A 17,316-nucleotide genomic window follows, 5' to 3' on the forward strand; every position below is an offset into this window, starting at 1 on the left:
TTTCATAAAATATGCTAAAGTAAGACTTTGCGATTTTCTTGTCATAAAATATGATTTTCCAATGCTTATAATTTGATATTCTCCTCTTAATTTTCTATTTTTCATGTCCATGCATGAATGGGTTGTATGTAGAATTTTAGCCTCATATAATTCCTTTGTTAAACATTTTGGAAAGTAGAAATGCATTTGAAATTTTAGAATGAATTGTTAAGCTCTAGCTGGTTGATATTGTTGTTGTTATCTTGTGTTGGTGAGAAAAATAAAATTGGATTGTTTTGCTATTTGTAACTAACATATAGGGTGTATGATAGGATGTGACCCCCTATTAAAAAGGTGTATGAAAGAAGAAATAAGGGAGTAGAGCTGCTTGAGTTAGTTACATAAGTCAATAGAGTTAGTTGGAAGTAGTTAGGATTGAGAGATGTTTGTACAAGAAGGGGAGGAAGGCTTAGGAAGGGATATTCAAGAAAATTGGAAATTCATTGTGGGGAGGATTCTGGTCCCTCAAAGAACCATAGCCATTCTTTCTGTGATTCAATTCATTATTGGGGAATTACATAATTTCATTCTTCTTTTCTTTTCTAGGTATTCTATTACTGTTATATCCTGATCCAATTTCTATGAGTGTATCATGAGCTCATTTACTGATCTGTGGGCAAGATTAATATCCTTCCTCAACAGAGTCCAATGAATGCCAAGTTATGCCTTTCCTATTCTCCTTGCTTTTTGTCACAAAAAAATTTTACACAAGAATTTAATCTGTAGGGGATAAAGCTCATTTATTCAATTATTTCGACATAAAAGTTTTAGGTAACCTGTTTGGTCGAAAATTTTGTTTACTATTAACCTGTTGGGGGCTTATAAGCCATAATTATTGATAAGAGAAAACTAGTTTTTTTTTTTCTTATTCTCAATTAATCTTTACAATTATATCTTTTTTTAACAGATTACTTATTAGATTCCAATCCAAGAAAATGTAAGTTGTTCCCTCTAGTTTTTTTTATACTCATTGGTAATTCAATCACATGCCACCACATATATAATAAAATTTGTTAAATTTTATAACATCTATTTTAAAAATCATACAATAACAATTTAATTTATACACAGGAAAAAATCCTTTATTGTACACTTGTTCACTCATTTACCTAGGTCACCTCTACTGTACTTTAAATACCAGTAGGATCCTATGTACTGTAATATCTCCATGTAGTAACATGTTTCATCTTTATATACAAATATTATATTTGGCAGATAGGAGCAGATATTATTACCACCAAGACATTACCGTTAGTAGAACATATGTTATAACATTATAGCCCAGGTAAGAATTACACATTTTCTGGACAAGATTTATGATTAATCATAGTTCTAGAATGCTTCATGTTTTCAATTCAACTTGTATATCAATAGTTGGTTGTCATTATGCTAGCTGATTTGCACTTCTTTCTTCCTCTCTTTTTAAATTCATTTACTACATCATAAGTATCATTAACAGTGAAATCAATGTCATTTTTCAGGAACAATGCACTCAAAATGTGGGAGATGTTGATAGAGAATTTGTTGTCACAAGTGAAATCAATGTCATTTTTCAGGGTTCCTTGTATTGCAAATCTTAAGCCTAGTGGGAAATATGTCGTGGAAGATGTTCACAAGGTATGCATGTAATGTTTTTGTTAACTAATTGAACATTGCTTTACTTATCAATATGTTTATACTCTTTTTTCATTATTATTCTTGCTTAAAATTCCTATTATTTTTCTCTTTCTTTGGTATATTGGAGGGACCCCTACAGTTATTCGCTACCTTCTTGAGCAAGGCTTTTTTGGTGGTGATTGTATGACTGGTATGTTTACATGCATTTGTGTGTATTAGACTGTTAAGGTGTGTTTGGTTGGAAGGAGGGGGAGAGAAACAGAGAAGAAATTGTATGGGTCCTATTTAGGACCTACACCTCCTACACTCTAATTTTTAAAAAATTCTTTTATTTTTCATCCTCCAAACCAAGCACCCTTAAAAAATAAAAGGTTAATTTCCAAAAGATATATTTATCCCTAACATACATATACCTCCTCTTTAGTCACGGGAAAGACCCTAGCTAAAAATGAAGAACTTGTCCTTCCTTTGTCCATCGAGCAAGTACGAGTGTGATGTTGTTTCTGTTTAACTTTATCATATTCTAATGAATTGGTCTCTTGACAAAATTATATTTTTCTGTGATATGGTGATGCATGATTCAGGGAATAATAAGGCCAATAGAAAATCCCATCAAGAAGACAGCTCACATTCAAATATTGGGATAATTCGAGTTTTAAGGTATTTCTTTCTATTTTACATAGAACTTGAAGCATATAGGGATAATTCTGGCTGCAATGTTGTCAAGAGACTCAATAGTGTTGTTTTAATGGAGTCTGAAGAATTGCAATATGCTTGTCTAACATTTTTCCTCTTGACTTCATCTCCTTATTTCATTTTTTTTGTAGACACATTACCGAAAAGCTGGTAGCAAAATCAATGACGAAAAAAAGGAAGCTGAGACACAGTGCCAATTGATGCTTATCAATCTTAAATTTTTTCAATTTAACTTATAAAATAATTATTATAAAAATTAATAGATTTTTTATATATGATAATTTTTTATTAAATAACAATATAATTGATACAAATATTATTCATTTATTAAATTTTAGTTAAAAAGAATAAAAGTATCAAAAGTTTATAAGTCATTTACATTTATTTAAAAAGAATATATAAATATAAAAAAATAATATAATTTACTAATAAATCCAAAGATTTCTTTTTTATCCAAATCCAGAGACTAAATGTATATAAATTTATATGAAAACTCATTCAAAAGATTGATTTTTATTAAAGTTTTTTATCATTAATTAATCATAATTTTTTTAGCATAGCTTATAAAATTATTAAAATAATTTTTACAATTTAATCTATAGAGTATCAATAAAAGAGAGTAGTGCATATATAATAACATAAAAAAGTATATAAATAAAAATCAGTTTATTTTAAATTATAAAATTTTGATAAGTTTAAACTAATTTATTTCTTGAGCGTAACAATCACTTAAATTAATTTTAATCAATGAGAAGATAAATAACAGTTCCATAGAAAAAGAAACAAAACAACAACAAAAAAATACATGGGACGAGGCGTACCACTTACGCATAACAATTAGCATGTGAGAGAAGGATCTTAGCCTTTATCGTAGAAATGGAAAGGATCAACTCCTTTTATTCACCATAAAAAAGAGGAGTATAGGAAAAATACTATTGTATCCTAGCTTAAAATGTTGCCATGTGTCTCTTTTATTAGGTTTTTGGACATTTTGGGTGCCCAGTTGAGAGTGCCTTGATTGTGATATCTGTTTGCTGAGTAATCCAATCTTCACCCATGTGTCTTCTTCTTCTTCAGTCTTCTCACCAACTTGAAAGCCACTGCCTCTAATTGTGTCATTTCCTCAGCAACTGGCTTTCTTTCTTCATCATTTTGCTTCCTCCGTTTGCTTTGTTTCTTCTTCATTTTTGTGGTCTATCTGTTCCATCTTCACTTCGAGTTTATGCTTTTGTTTTCTGCTGAGTTTTGGAATTTCTGTTCGAATAAAGGTTTTACTTTTGTTGTTGTGCATCTTTTTTTCAGGGCCATGGTTTAACTTTTCTTTTCTATTATGCATGTTTATTTGGTGATTCATAGTTTTTTGTTTCGTGTTTCTTCTTCCTCTTTTGTTGCTTCTGCGGTTCAAGGTGGGACTGTTGTGCATGTCTGTGTTTGGCGGGGTTGTTGCTGTTTTCCTACTTTGTTTGTTATGTTGTATGATTCTTTTATAAATTTGTCCTTCCTGTTCTGTTTCCCCCATTTTTTAAAGTTGTTTAGTGGCTTTCCTTCTTTTTTTTTTTGCTTAACGAATAATCTTGGAGCATTGGCATCGTTAAAGTCACCGACTTGAAGTCTGGAAGAGGCAACATAGTTCTCTTTGTGCCGCTATCTTAATACAGAAATTAAATGGTGTTGCATGTGTAGTTAACCTTCATCTTTCTGTTTTTTTTGTTGTCTTTGTGTCACTATGTTAATACATAAATTAAAGTTAAGCTTGATCTTTTAAATTATTATTATTATGGGAGAATTAGAGGAATGTGTTTGTGAAAATTCAAATCATGAATCGCCATTTGGTAGAAAGGTAGCTGCTAAAATTGAATGCCGCCAATTTTAGATTGTGAAATAGAATTGTTTGTACCTGATATCCTTGATACATGTCCACACTTCCATTTTTTCACTGTTGTTGTAGTATCCAATTCAAAATGAATTCCCAATACGTCAAGCAACTGCTACATAATTTCTGTATAGAGAGCTCAGGATAAACACTTGAATAGTGTTTCACTCCCTATATATAGAGAGCTCATTTCTTCATTTTTCCTTGCCCCAGTTGAGAAGCATTTCCTCAACTTTTCTTTCTCCCTCCCATATTTCAGCCGATGCATTTCCGGCAAACTTCTCCCTCTTTCTTTCTGTCGCTCTAAAATTACGGTTGGCTATAATAGTGACTTTTTAAGTCATATTTTTGGTTGGCTATAAGAGTGACTTTTCAAGTCATATTTTTTGGTTGACTATTAGAGTGACTTTTCTAGTCATATTTTCGATTGGCTATAATAGTGACTTTTCAAGTCATATTTTCGGTTGGCTGTTAGAGTGACTTTTCAAGTCATATTTTTGGGTGGCTTTAGAGTGACTTTTCAAGTCATACAAGAAGGTGTAATTCTAGAAAAGGTTCCCTCAGTGCAGTGGGAATCTTATACAGTGATCTGGGCTATTTTATCCTGGGGACGTCGTGGTTGATAGTTTATTTGCACAATGTTTTGCAGTGCCACAAAACGTCTTAAAGGAAGTGACATTGTCCGTGACTCAACCAGTAATTTTTTCGGTTTGCCATAAACTATTGTTCCAACAATTTTAAGACGTTTCGGTTCTGCTATGGCTACCGTTGATATTACTGGCTCGAACAACAATGACCTCAACAAACCTTTTAGGTTTGAAGGGTATCATTTCAAACATTGGAAACAAAAGATGATGTTTTCTATGAAAAAAGTTGCCTATGTTTTGAACACTGATATTCCAGTGATGCCTAAAGATGCTGAGAAGGAAGTGAAGGATAAAATGACTATGGAATTAGCTCTTTGGAATGAAAATGATTACCTATGCAATAATTTCATTCTTAATGGGTTAGCTGATGATCTCTATGATTATTATAGCCTATATAAGTCTGCCAAATTAGTTTGGCTGACTTTGGAAGAGAAGTATGATACTGAGAAAGCTGGGACTAAAAAGTATGTTGTTAGCCGCTACCTCAAGTATCAAATGACTAATGATAAATCAGTAGAGTCTCAATCCAATGAGATACAGAAAATTGCTCAAGAGTCATACATAGCTGTGATAACTAAGATTAATATGATTGGAGGATCAGATGGATGGTGGGTAGACACTGGCCTTCTCGCCATGTCTACTATGATCGTGCTATGATTCAAACATACACGAATGTTGAAAATAAGAAAGTGTTGCTAGGAGATTCTCACACCACTACTATTGCTGGAACTGGAGATGTTGAACTGAAGTTTACCTCTGGAAAGACTTTGATTCTCAAAGATGTGATGCATACTCTAGAGATGAGAAAGAATCTGGTTTCTGATTTTCTTTTAAATTAAGGAATAGTGGGGGTACTTCATTTAGTCATCTTCCTGCTATTAGTAGTGAAAATCTTGCACAACCAGAATCAGATATAGAGCCTCGAAGAGGTAAGAGAGCAAGAATTGCTAAAGATTATGGGTCCGATTATATGGCTTATACATTAAATGAGGATCCATCAAACCTCCAAGAAGCTTTGTCTTCTTTGGATGCTGACTTGTGGCAAGAAGCCATTAATAATGAGATGGATTCTTTAGAATCTAACAAGACATGACATTTAGTAGACTTGCCTCCTGGCTGCAAACCAATTAGATGTGAAATCATTGTTGTGTAACAACTTTGATATGAAAGACCTCGCAGAAGTAAGTGTAATCCTTGGTATTAAGATTACTAGGTCAAAAGAGGGAATTTCTCTGGATCAATCTCACTACATTGAGAAGATCTTAAAGAAATATGACTACTTTGACTGTAAACCTACTAGTACACCATATGATCCATGTGTAAAACTGTTTAAGAACATTGGTGAAGGTATACGACAAACTGAGTACGCAAGTATCATTGGCAACCTTAGGTATGCCACTGATTGTACTAGACCCGACATAGCCTATGTTGTGGGATTATTATGCAGGTTTACCAGTAGACCTAGTATGGAGCACTGGCACGCTATTGAAAGGGTAATGAGGTACCTTAAAAGAACCATAAATCTTGGATTACATTATAAAAGGTTTCCCGCTGTACTTGAAGGATACAGCGATGCAAATTGGAACACTCTTTCATATGATTCCAAAGCAACCAGCAACTATATATTTAGCATAGCTGGTGGGGCTGTTTCTTGGAAGTCAAAGAAACAAACTATCTTAGCTCAGTCCACTATGGAATTTGAGATGATAGCACTAGCAACTGCTAGTGAGGAAACAAGTTGGCTGAGAAGCTTACTTGCAGAGATTCCGTTATGGGAAAGACCGATATCAGCTATGTTGATCCATTGTGATAGTACCGCGGCTATTGAAAAAAAATTGAGAACCATTATTACAATGGTAAGAAACGACATATACGTCGTAAGCACAACACTGTTAGAGAATTACTCTCAACAGGAGCTGTTAGAGTGGATCACGTACGCACTGATGATAATTTAGCATATCCTTTGATGAAAGGATTAGCTAGAGAGAAAGTCCATAACACTTATAAAAGAATGAGACTATTGCCCTTACTGCGATGATCATTCATGATGGTAACCCGACCTAAATGACTGGAGATCCCAAGAACTAGGTTCAATGGGTAATAACAAGTTATGAAGTGATATGAGATGAACATGCTGTTATAAGTGATGTGGCGTCCCTAAATTAATGACTGGTTTAATGGTAATAATTTAAATAACAAAAATCATGGTAAATTTTTTTTTCTTCTTTTTCTTTTTCATTTCTTTCTCTTTTCACCATAACTAGGTTTAAAAGGAAAGTCCTCACTATAGAGTCCTGAATGGCCAGTTCACAACTCTATTCGGAGTCATTTCTTTCTTACCGCTCATAATCTCTAAACTATTTTGCTGTTTCAAAAGGAAGAATGTACCAGCCATTACTTCAGGTCGTCACGTGAAAATAAAAGAATAAAATACGGTCGATAAACTCTTTTACAAATAAAGTTGCTAATGCTTTCTTTTCAAATAACAAGATCGATCATAAAAGCATTCATCATTTAAAGCTGTCCAAAATATGGGAGTTTTACAAAATACAGTGTCATCCAGAGCAAAGGTGTCCATAGTGGTGGCTTCAGCCACATGTATACAATCATCAAATTCCTATACATCAGGTCTACCCATACAAAAACAAAAGAGTAAACCTAACAGTCAGTCCTAGATACACCCACCCTCAAAAGTATACAAAACTAATCCAAAGAGCTGTCCACTAGGATGAAGAGCCTCCGCTGATCGCCATCTCCCCCGGGCCACTATCCTCCGTAGAGTCTGCCTCAGATGCCGACATGACTTCCTCGGGAGAATCCACCTCAAGAAGTGGATCCTCATCACCCTCTAGAAAGTCAAGGGCATCCACAGCAGGCTCAGGAGGTAGCTCCTCCAGATCCTCCTCGGGGTCTTCCTCGGATGACGTTACCTCGATCACTTGGACGGACTCCACTAGACGATATGGTGTAGGCATGGGTAGTATCCACTCCACCGTGCGCTGAAGCGTCCGTGCGGGCTCATCTGGATGCACTAAAGAAGTCGTCGTAAATCGAATAGTGCCCCGAAATCGGCACCTCGTGTTGCCTTCGAGGGTCTCCCAAGCTCCCTCTAGGCACTCCATCTCTACTCGATCACGGATTAGCTGCGCCGCCATCACGATCTACAAGAAAGAAAAGAAAGGGGTAGACTCTTTCACAAGAATCTAACTATGCCGCCGCACAATGCGTCTCATAACCACTACATGCAATTTAAAGGAGTATCTTAAGGCTTTTCATCTCTGGTAATCGATTACACAGCCTTGGTAATCGATTACACAGCCTTGGTAATCGATTACCAGAGGCTAAACTTGAATTACACAGCCTCAGGACATGAAATATGCAAAAATGCACTATGTAATCGATTACACATACCTGGTAATCGATTACCAGTGACCCATCCCTCTGTGTAATCGATTACACAGGCTGGTAATCGATTACCAGAGGCTCCCTTAGTTTCCTGACTTCGTTTTCAAGCCTGGTAATCGATTACACCCCTTGGTAATCGATTACCAGAGACCATCTTAGCCTCCTGTCTTCATTTTTAAGCCTTGTAATCGATTACCCACCCTTGGTAATCGATTACCAGAGGCCATAATCACATATCACACAAAATTCGCAACTGGCCAGCCACCACAAGCCTCCTTGCTTTGTGGTCTTGTTTCCTTTTATCTGTTGACTGCCAGGAGCTCGCCTGTTTAGGTACATCACAGGTTCTCACTGGCCGACTATGCCCGGGTTGGGTCGGGATTGGTCAAGCTTGGTTTTGGGCAATAGCACCCCACCTGACGTCCCCAAGGTCTCCTGACCCCCGCGACATATCTCCAGGTACCACTCTGTGGTCAACAATAAAAGCAGGAAGTTTCACCCTTCAACACTTCCTCATCTCAAGCTTGTAGGATTATGGGGTACCCATCACATGTGGTACTAGGTGGCGGTCGGGTGATGGTGCACAACAAGTTTTCCACATCCACAATGCGCGCATAAACCCACCATCCCCTGTTGCCCACCTCCAACTGAGCTCACGTACTCCCACGTAGCCCATATCCTCGTTTCTCTCAACACCGGGTCCCCATCAATCCTCCCAAGCTTCCACAACATCCAAGCAAAACAACATTCAAACAGAACAAGCTATCACAGCCAAGCAAAAACAGAGCAAAGGCAGAAAACTCTGCTCAAACACCAACCAAAATCACAGCTTTTCTCACTTAAAGACCCCAGTAACAATTCCTTCGATCCAATTCGTTAACCTTTGGATCGACTCCAAAATTTTACTGGAAATCTATAGTACATAAGCCTACATTGTGACCGTTGGGATCTACTAGCAAACATCCAGAACTCATTCTGTACTACTCTTTCCACAGCCTACCACACACAAGCATTTTTCTGCACAAAGCCAAAATTCTGCTGCACCTATTTTGACAGCAAAATTCTGCATAAGTGCAGATTTCGAAAATCACACTTCCTCTCATCCAATCTTTCCCAAATCAATTCCTACAAGTCCCAAATCATGTATCAACCATGTCTAACTCAAAACCAAGCTTCAAAACACAGCAACACAGAATCTAGGTGTCCAACACCCCTCTATTCAATGGGTTTTCTAGGTTTGAGAAGTGAAATTTAGAATGAGGTAAATTTGAAGCAAACTCTCACCTCACACAAGTCTATAACATCAATCTAAACTTGCTCAAACTGAATTTACACCTAAAATTCCACCGAATCAAAATTTGACTCCTCAACACCCAATTTTGCCCTAGAAATGGCTCTTTGTTCACTTTGATCATTTGTTCTTCTCTCTAGCACAGTCCAAGCTTTCTCCCAAGTCCTAAATGACATTTCAAGCTAGGATTAACTCACTTTAACCTCCATTTATCACAGAATTCAGACTTAACCTTCCAACTCTCAAAGCCTCACTCTTTTTCCACTCATAACATCACATTCTCACTTTCTAACCCTAGGTTAGTTCTACCCTTCATCTCTAACAGTTTTCCATTAGCAATTTCAGCATATAAACATCACAAACATCATCACAAAAACCCTAAAACAGAATGGGTATGTTTAACTCATTCAAACATGGCAATTTCAACAAGTTTTCAGCAAATGTCTTCACAAATAATCATCACACAGCAGAAACCTAGCAAGACTACCCATCATTTCTCCCAAAACCCCATACCCACGAAAATCAAGAGGGAAAGAAGTCCACCCAAACCTGAAATTTCGAAGTCCCACTTGTAGCCACGCACTTCACGACCCCGAAAATGCCCTCCTTTCGCGATTTGGGGCAGAAATGATGGCCAAAGGTTGAAGCTTTGCTTGAAGCTTCAATGGAGAATGAAGAAGAAGAAAATGGCAACGTGAGGGAGAGAGAGAGCTGTCTGAAAAGTGTGGGGGCTGAGTGAAGAGAGAGAAAAGCTTTTTGGTTTTTAAATAAAAGGGTTTTCTCTTTTTTTCTATTATTTTATTCAAGCTCTGCCACATGTCCCTATTTGAGTGGAGCAAAAGGGCCCACTTTCCCTTTTTACTGTGACCCACACTCAGCCACAAAAGTGAGGAAAAATCTGACCTTTGAAACGCTAAAATCATGCCTCGGTTTGCGTGTCGTTTCTCTGGTTCCAGTTTCTCGCGTTTCTCTGCGTCCGTCGGGGCCGGTTTTCGAAAGTAACCAATATATATATCAAAACGCTCAGAATAGAACCCCGAGCGTGGTTCAGAGGTTGGTTTCGTTAAATTTTAAGTCGCACGCAAAACGATGATTTTTAAACTAATTAATTAAGAATTAACCCATAACCTCCCAGTTATGGATTTCTCTTCCTTAATTAGTCTAACCCGCGTATCTTGCCCCCACTATTCCTACCCTTACCAAGAACATATATGCATATACACTGAATAATACTTATATATATATAATCATTCAAAATACATCGTTTCCAAAAATTCCGGGTAGAAATTCCCAGGATGTTACAAGTGAAAGCAGCATGATTCCTGAGGTAACAAGAGGATGAGTTATGAAAAAAAAATTCGTAATTTTTAATGAGATCTATACTCTATGTTGAGTGGAGTACCTAGGCTACAGGAGTACTCTTGATAGACTCACCTATGTGAATGTTGAAGTGGGGGCCGCTTCATATGAAATTTTGGACAAAAATTTCTAGAGCATTCACTATACTGGGATAGACGTGCTTGGTCTTTAACGCACGGGCTTTATAGAATACACCTATGAAAAGGTTGTGTGTGGTTTGATGTCGGAGATAGAGTTCAAGACTTCGAGTCACTCTAGTAAAATCTGAACCTTACTCACTATGCAAAGGTTCAAGTTGTATGACACCTTTGTTTATGCACAATTTTATGAAATCCTCGAAAATGTTCTTTTCAAATTTCAAGTGGGGGATTGTTAGAACAAAGGAGAATGTGGATGAAAGTTTGAAATAGAGAGCTCATTTGAATAGTGTTTCACTCCCTATATATAGAGAGCTCATTTCTTCATTTTTCCTTGTCCCAGTGGAGAAGCATTTCCTCAACTTTTCTTTCTCCCTCCTATATTTCAGCCAATGCATTTCCGGCAAACTTCTCCCTCTTTCTTTCTGTCGCTCTAAAATTACGGTTGGCTATAATAGTGACTTTTTAAGTCATATTTTTGGTTAGGTATAAGAGTAACTTTTCAAGTCATATTTTTTGGTTGGCTATTAGAGTGACTTTTCTAGTCATATTTTCGGTTGGCTATAATAGTGACTTTTCAAGTCATATTTTTCGGTTGATTATTAGTACGACTTTTCAAGTCATATTTTCGGTTGACTATTAGAGTGACTTGAGCTATTAGAGTGACTTTTCAAGTCATATTTTCGGGTGGCTTTAGAGTGACTTTTCAAGTCATACAAGAAGGTGTAATTCTAGAAAAGGTTCCCTCAGTACAGTGGGAATCTTATACAGTGATCTGGACTGTTTTATCCTGGGGACGTCGTGGTTGATAGTTTGTTTGCACAATGTTTGGCAGTGCCACGAAACGTCTTAAAGAAAGCGACATTGTCCGTGACTCAGCCAGTAATTTTTTCGGTTTGCCATAAACTATTGTTCCAACAATGTCTACACTTCCATTTTTTCACTGTTCTTGTAGTATCCAATTCAAAATGAATTCCCAATACGTCAAGCAACTGCTACGTAATTTCTGTAAGTTCACTTTTTTCTTTCTTTCTTTCTTTCACTCTCTTCTTTTTTCCCGTTATGATTATAGTAGATTCATTCTGTTGGTGCATTCCATACACTGCATCCTCAGTAAAAACTTTTTCTTTTTCTTTATTATTTATTTGCCCACCATGTGTTTGTACTATTGCCATCACTCAGAATAGCGTGTTCCAATTCTAGACTAGGATTTTGGGTTTAAGAATAGTTTTCCAAACCAGGCTTTGTTTCTTACCCAGCATGAATTTTATTTTATTTTATTGTCACTTGGACTTGTGCTGATTGCAGAGACTCCCTTTTGTTTTTTCTATTTTAAATATTATCCTTAATGATTAAGAGGTAAATTTGATGTTCCTATTCACACTCTCTCCCACATGCTTAGTTGTCCACAACATGATTTTCATGTAAAAGTTGATCCTTTTTGTTGTTCTGCATGTTGGGTTGCTCAGAGATAGTGGGAAAACTGAAGAAATTTTCTTGCTTGATTGGTGTGTCTTGCAGAAACGACGATATCACTGCATCAGTGGCAGAGTTTGATGCATGGCCTTTTGAGGTGTGTTTATAGGCGCTTTCTTGCAATTGGGATTTTGGTTTTTCTTTCAAGTTTTGATTTTGGACAGTTGGTTTTATTTGTGTTTATTACTGATCACAGAACCAGTGATTTTGGGGAATTTTGTTTGCATACTAATTTCGTTTCTGCTATTCATTTGGATGCAATTTATATGGGATTTCATGGATATTCAACTTTTCACTGCATATGGAATAAAATTTTCTCTTTATGATGGATCATAAGAATAGTATAATCACATTCAACCTTGCATCTTATGCTCCATTCGATCTTAATATCTCACACACAAAGGGATAGTGAGAGAGGAGCCGTGGTGGTATATACTCAAGTTTTTTTCCCAATGAATTAAAGTGGTTGTATGACATTGTTTTTATCTTTTAAATATTTAATTTATTTAGTTATTTTATTAACTTTTCATTTACGCATTTTTTTCGTCATTTTATAATTCTAATTTTAATAGTTTGGTTTTAAGTTTATTACACTATAATCTTTCTCCTTTCCATGTTTGAAGATTTTAAAATGTAACTTCATGAATTAATGGTGATGTTTTGCAGGAGGAACACAGACGAATTATTGAAAACAGAAAGAGTGGAACAAATCTTACATGGTCTGAAGTTAATAACATGCCGTACACAGCCAAAGTGAGCATCAATGTTTTAGTTTGTCAGTAACTTTTAAGTTTTCACAGCTCACCAAGATTATTGGTCATTTAAATTTCAGGTGATTAGTGAAACTCTTCGTAGAGCCACAATACTACCTTGCTTTTCAAGAAAGGCATCCCAGGATTTTGAAATTAATGGTATATGGCAATACAAATTAAATGGACAACTATGGTATATAATGTTTGCCTATTGAAATTGTTCTTTGAATGAGAGACTAAAAAAAATTTGTTAAACTTTGCAGGTTATAAAGTTAGAAAAGGTTGGTCCATCAACCTAGATGTTGTTTCTATCCACCACGACCCAGAAGTTTTCTCAAATCCTGAAAAGTTTGATCCCTCTAGATTTGATGCAAGTTACTTCCTGACAAGAAACTCTAATAAATAATCATCTATGTTTCTAAGGATCACAAAATTGATATTTTCATTCAATTGCAGGAACCCTTGAGGCCTTTCAGCTTTCTTGGATTTGGTAGTGGACCACGTATGTGTCCTAGAATGAACCTTGCCAAGCTTGAAATCTGTGTCTTCATCTATCACCTTATCAACAAATACACGTAAGATGAGAACAGATTCTTAATAATGTAGAGAATAACATAACTGCACCTAGAAAAAGGATAATCACACAATGGCTTACTTTAAACAATTTTTTTGGATTTCCCAAAGCAATATTTATTCCATTTTTTCCTATCTATTTCAGCCTTTTCTCTCTTCTGTGTTCTTTTTCTTGCTTAAGCTAAATATTCCATTTTCTGTTCATTGGAGCCATTGTTGCTCTAGGCTTAATGTTTACTCTGCTGAGTCTCACAGTTGGAGACATCTTTGTGATATTTATTGACATTGACATAATAAAAATTCTTACACTGCTATTCCTAAAAAAAAAAAACCTTTTACACTATCGGTAGATACAAATTAAACACAAAATGACTATGCGTAATAAAAATATGTTAAGCGTTAATAGTGATGAATAATTTAATAGTTTTAATTTTTTCCAGTTAGTTGTATGAACTATGAAGGTACTATTAACTACGACCATAAATGAATAAAAAAAAACTAGGAGAGTTGGTCTTTGGCTGAAGAAGATTTTGCAACTAATTTGAGATTCCCGTTATTGGTTGCAGGCTGTTGATTATGGAGTCCACAAGCTCTGGGAGGCAAATAATGTTGGGGTAATAAACCTTCTCAACTCTATGTTTGATTTGATCTATCTATCGATTTTGTAGTGCATGACATGCCATATGTTGTTAGTTTTCTGAGGCAGTAGATTTGACTGGTCAAATTGAATTGATGTTGTATTCTTCATGTTGATGTTGGTTCTAAGATCTATATGTTGTATAACTTTTAAAGAGACCAGGCTTCTAATATTTCTGTTGTTTTGATTTCTATGATAGGTTGTCCATGATATTTTTACAATTTCTTATTCAATTTATAGCTCTGGTTTTTGAATAGATCTCTTATGATTTCTGATTGATTTTCTATGACTATGCATTGGGTTATTCGTTCATTTTGACCTCATTGTGGCTATCAATTGTACCAAAGAGAATTCCTCACTTCTTTCTCTCATTCAAAACCGTGAAAGAAAGAGGATGAGTTCTTCTTTCTTTTTTGATTACTTTCCTTGGGTGTGTATAAGATGGAATCCTTTTTATTTTTAATTTTCAAAAGGATTACTAATCCTTAACTTTTCGAGGAATCCTTCATCAATGGTTGTTGCAACCTTAAATGATTTTGATTTCAATTAGATTGGAAATTGTGAAATTGGTGGTTGCCGGGTTATTATGACAATTGTGATTTTATTGTAGTTGGGAATATACCGTATGATGCCACAGAGGAACAACTTATTGAAATCTGCCAGGAGGTTGGCCCAGTAGTCTCATTCAGGTAACTTTGAATAAAGTTAAGCTCTTTTGTTATGAAGGAATGTTCTTAGGTTTTATGATTTGTTACAACAATTCATGTTTTCTTCCACTCTGTTATGAAGGAATGTTCTTAGATTGAGATGTGACCAGTGCTAAAAGTCATCTTATTTGCTTTGTACTTGTGACTATGACTTGGCTCTTCTTTTCCAACCAACGTTGATGCTTGCAATCAGTATTGGAGTTTCTTTCATTGTGATTTTTCCTGACTGGATGCTAACAACTTTGTTGATAATATTTTTCACCGGTAATTAAGAATTCCCTAACTATGTGTTTGGATGAGAAATTTAAAGATTTTTAGGAAATTCAAATTCTTGCTTTGATTTAAATTCCTTTCATTTTGTAAATATTTTGTTTGGATGAGGCAATTCAATTTCTTCAATTTCTTTATTTTAATTTCCTTGTTTGGATAAAGTAATTCAATTTCAATGAAATTCAAATTTTCATTTTTAAATATTTATTTAAAAATTAAAATTTCAATATTTAATGAAAATAAACATGAGTCATTTTTTAAATAGTTAAATATTTAAAATAAATTTAATGTTATAAAATATATAATAATAATTTTTTTAATACTTAATAATTAAATAATCAAAATAATTTTAATGCTAAACAATTTTGAATCTTATACAATATTTTTGTAGTAACACAAAAAAACTTGGATTAAACAATATTGCAAAATTAAAAGATGAATGATATGTAATTCTTTATTCTTGTTTAAAAAATTAATTACCTAGTCTTGCAATAATTTTAAAAAACATATTAAAATTAAATAATTATGTAATTTAAGGACAATTATCTCGTACAAGATTCAAATGATATTAATTTCATTGTTCGCACGGGAAGAAAATTCAAATTGTTAATAACGCATCAAATTGTTAATAACGCACTAACGCATAAACACGAATCAACACAAGCATTACAAGGTCTTAATTAATCAAGTTCCAAACAAAGATCTTAAACAAGAATTACAAGGTCCAAATTGAAAAAAAAAACGTTCTTCATTCCATAATCTTCATTCATCATCAAGTGTAAAAGGTCGAGGAACCTGAATAATTAACATCCAATGCTGCCATTTAGGGGAGAAGAAACAAGATAATATAAGTCACAAGAGGAAAGACAAATAACTAAAGTGAAAATATGAGCTCAATTGGGCATAAAAAAGACACAAATTTATAATTTGAAAATTGAAATTGGAAATGTAGACAAAAGGTTACTCACCAAGTTTCATTCTCCAAGATGTGTTAAAACATAATCTGTCTTTTGGTGAATTGGAAGGGCTTTCACAATAGCTAACTGTTTTGGATCGTCAGCTAACCATTTAATAGCTTTAGCCCATTGTTGTCTATTAAGATCTGGTATCAAAGTTGCCTCACGTAATACTTCTTGAATATCTTCATCATCAACTTTACCATCCATTTTTTCCACCATTCAGTTAAAAGAGTTCGCCATTTTATCCAAAGAAGCTGCTATTCCTTCTTTTTCTCCCATCTTTCTCTTGTGAGGATGTGTGCTAGAAGAAGTCGAACCTTGTCTTTTTCCTTTTGTATTAGAGCTTGGTTCTTCTAAATCTATGGCAGTAGCATCTAACCCCATGAATTCCACTTCATTTGTTTCTCTACTTGTCGCTTCATCAGCATCCATAGCAGTTTCAGCTCTATGACCGGTGGCTTTATCTTTAGCACACAAATCCACTATATCATCCCAATTTTGAAGCACCTTGTATCGAAACGGTTTAGCCGATTTATGTGACTGGAAAACAAAGAAAAAGTCAAATCCAATCTACTTTGAATAACAAATAGCAACATATTAAAGAATACTTACAGTGCAATATTCATTCCAAGCATTTTCATTCTGAATTGTGATCATGTGCTTAGTGCCATCCCAATCAAATCCACTCTGGCCAAGGATGTCACTTACAATACCATACCACGATCTCCATAATTTGATACGGTTTTTGACATTATCTGATGTGACATTAACATTGAAGCTTGTAGATAACACTGCGGCTGCAGCATTCAATGCTGACCTTTTCCAACCTCCGTCACCCTTGTTGCCCAAATTCCTTTGATCTCTAAGTACATCAGCCA

The 17,316-nt window shown here is 35.1% G+C and overlaps 2 long non-coding RNA genes across 3 annotated transcripts; one reads left to right on the plus strand and one right to left on the minus strand.

Moving 5' to 3' along the window:
- Window positions 1-12,434: 12,434 nt before the first annotated feature.
- Window positions 12,435-15,576, plus strand: LOC114389120. 2 transcript variants are annotated; one of them, XR_003661702.1, is made up of 7 exons: window positions 12,435-12,637; window positions 13,207-13,293; window positions 13,373-13,451; window positions 13,556-13,867; window positions 14,432-14,479; window positions 15,113-15,191; window positions 15,292-15,575. It is a non-coding gene; the product is annotated as an uncharacterized LOC114389120 (long non-coding RNA). The 2 variants fall into 2 exon arrangements; XR_003661701.1 differs by having other exon boundaries at window positions 15,113-15,576.
- A 528-nt stretch (window positions 15,577-16,104) lies between these two features.
- Window positions 16,105-16,972, minus strand: LOC114390069. Its single transcript, XR_003661819.1, has 2 exons — window positions 16,448-16,972; window positions 16,105-16,295 (listed from the first exon to the last, which is right to left on the minus strand). It is a non-coding gene; the product is annotated as an uncharacterized LOC114390069 (long non-coding RNA).
- Between the last annotated feature and the right edge of the window lie 344 nt (window positions 16,973-17,316).

Source organism: Glycine soja, chromosome 16 (assembly GCF_004193775.1).
Source record: "Glycine soja cultivar W05 chromosome 16, ASM419377v2, whole genome shotgun sequence".
NCBI lineage: Eukaryota > Viridiplantae > Streptophyta > Magnoliopsida > Fabales > Fabaceae > Glycine > Glycine soja.